The 2,911-nt window shown below is 37.2% G+C and overlaps 1 pseudogene; it reads left to right on the forward strand.

The window, feature by feature from the left end:
* The window catches only part of LOC112516584, a 7,365-nt pseudogene extending 6,887 nt beyond the window's left edge, over nt 1-478 (forward strand).
* Nucleotides 479-2,911: the final 2,433 nt, after the last annotated feature.

Raw genomic sequence — 2,911 nt, forward strand, 5'->3', positions numbered from 1 at the left:
GAGTATGGTCTAGCCAAAGACATAAAAGAAAGGCGCTGCGTGGGAGGCAACCCACGAATTTCCATTTCTTGCTATTTATTGTTTTCAGTTATTTATTTTATTTTTAGATTCTCTATTTTCACTCTTAGATTTATGTATTCTCAGGTTCACCCCGGATGTTGGATGCTCGAAGAGACGCGCCCATCTCCACGGATTCTTACATTGGGAGGTCACTCATCAAATCAGGGGAGTTTTCTGTTCCTTTTCTTTCATTGTTTAGAGTGTCCTCTACTTATTGCATACCTTGAGGACAATGTATGAATTAAGTGTGGGGGTGGGGGTTATTTACATGAAATGGGTATATAAATGGTTTTAGGGGTCAAATTTTTGCTTTTTGCAAATTTTGTGCTTATCTTTGTTCGTTTTGACAATGTGTTAGCATGCTTTTATTGAGCTTAAATTGTTGATGACGATGAGTTTGGATGCATGTATAGCATGATTGAGCTTGATTGATAGTACTTAGAGTTGATTAGTGGTAGCATTTCGGTCAAAGTAAACTATTGCTAATCTCTTGAGCTAGTTTTGAACACCGTGAGACTTTGAGCTTATTTAGACTAAACACTTGATGTTAGTCTCAAATTCATTTCTTGTATGATTGCGTCATGCCTAGATATGCATCTCTAGAACTTGATCTTTCTCTCCTTAAGACTACATGATATTTACATGCTAATAAACATGATAAAGGCCATCGTTTGCTCATTTTTGTATTAAACCACTAGCCTTAAGCCTACCCCTTATGTTGTTATTATCCCTTTTGCATACCACTTTGAGCCTTAGCCTATTTCTTTTGTCACCCACATCATAAAACAATCCAAACACGACTCACCCGACTAAGCACCAATGGAGTGATCTCAATATCCCTGTATACTTGAAAGTAGAATTCGTATGTTCGGGAAGGGAATAAAGAAAAAAAAATGAAAAAAAGAAAAAAAAGAGAAAGAAAAAAAAACAAACAGAAAATTCAAAACGAAAAAAATGAAGAGCAAAATTACGTCGTCAATTAAAAAAATAAAAAAATAAAATAGACGACGAAAATGACGATACGGTTGAATATAAGCGTTTCATCTATATTCCCTATCGTCCGAAAAAGAATGAGCTTCAAAGATAGATACGAAAGTCCTTTGTGAAAATAAAAATAAAGTGTAGTTGAGTAGCCGTATTCTCTGTTGGTGTTAGGTCTTAATCAATTTTCCTATATATCTCCCTACCGTATCCAAAGCTTTGTTTTTCATTACACCTTTTAAGACCTTTTGATTTATAAGCATGTATTTTATCCAAGTAGTGGAGAGTGAGAGGTTTTTCAAGCTTATGGTAGCTACATGTTAGTGTAGTGACGATTTGAGCGATACACTTAACCGAAGGAGTGAATCAAGTGTTGCTTTGTTAATCCCATTCGTGAGAGTTCTCGAGATTAACTTGTGTCTACTTGATTGCGTGTGCATCCTCTTTTCAATGCTTTGTTGCAAATCTCAAACTCATGATATGCTATATGTGTTGATATTCTCGTTAGATTCGATTTTTAACTACGTGTTAACTTAAGTCATTGCCGGGACGGACAATAATCTAAGTGTGGGGGAATTTGATAAGCCCAAATTTATACATTTTTTACGTCAAAGTACCCTGAGATTAATGTCAATTAGATGCTTAAATAGGTCCAATTTAATTTTGAGTTGATATATATAACTTCTTGGGGCTAATTTAGTTGAAAAATTAATTATTGATGTGGACCAAACAGCAGCCCAAGCCGTGTAAAGAAAAAAAGAAAAAGAAGAGAAGCAGCAAGCTGCTGCCCAAAACAAAAACAGAGCGAGAGAAATCGACAGCGAGACGGAAGACGTGGGCAGAACGATGGAGACGGAAGACGTGGGCAGAGAGGGATCAAGGGAGCAAAGTCGGTGGATAAAATTGGAAGCAAAGAGGCTGTCCATTGGGGGCTGTAAGTCGGTCGAGAGAAGGAAGCAGCAGCCGAGAAGGAGAAGAAGAAGCTGTCGATCGGACAACAGGTTATCGAGGAGCATAATCGAGAGAGAAGGGGCTGTCATCGAGAGGGCAGCAGCCGGGAGGAAGAAATCAAGCAGCAGATTATGTCGATTGAGGCGAGAGAGACAGCAGGCAGTCGATTGAAAGGGATGTCGATAAAGAGGCGATCAAAGAGGGGCTGTCAATTGAAAAACAGAAAAGGGGGCAGCAGAAATCGGGACGGAGAATTAGAGGATTAATCAAGATTTTCAAAAGGATTGATCAGGACTGGATTCGGTGAAGAAACAGTAAGCCTATTTCCAGATTTTGAAGATAAATTTCAGGTTTCTTCACCAACTCTTAAATTTCAATCATTTTGTAAGTTTTTTAGTTCTAAGCATGAGTGGCTAAATCCTTTATTCTAGTAGTGAGCAAGTAAACACTTCAAATTGGAGGGTGTTGAGACTTGATTTCTATTTCAATGTCATTTCGTATATGCAAACTTTGACCGTAAAGTTGAATCTTAGTTGGCTTTTTGATTTAGGCAGGATCCCCAATTTTATATAATCTGATTTTGATTTGCTAAACGAAACGGGGAATTCGTAATTGTTTCTCGTTTTGTTATTGTAGCAAGTAATGTTCCGATTGATATGTTTGGTTGATTGTTTAACATTACAAGTTTGCATATTCTAGTCTTAGTATTTGGCATCTAAATATTAGCTAGGAATGGTGTTTGYTAAATCTTAATGCATYTATCAGTTGTTACCAAGTCTGTGRCTGTTCCAACTAGTTGGGTAGGGACTAGTTTTCGAGCTACTCGTACTAGTTGATTTTGTTATGGCAGACAAAGCATTGATGTGTATCAACGTTTGAGCTATTCTGAATTGACATGAAAATATATTTCAGTTCAAGT

This window comes from Cynara cardunculus (assembly GCF_001531365.2).
Source record: "Cynara cardunculus var. scolymus isolate 2C chromosome LG 1, CcrdV1, whole genome shotgun sequence".
NCBI classification, from domain to species: Eukaryota; Viridiplantae; Streptophyta; class Magnoliopsida; order Asterales; family Asteraceae; genus Cynara; species Cynara cardunculus.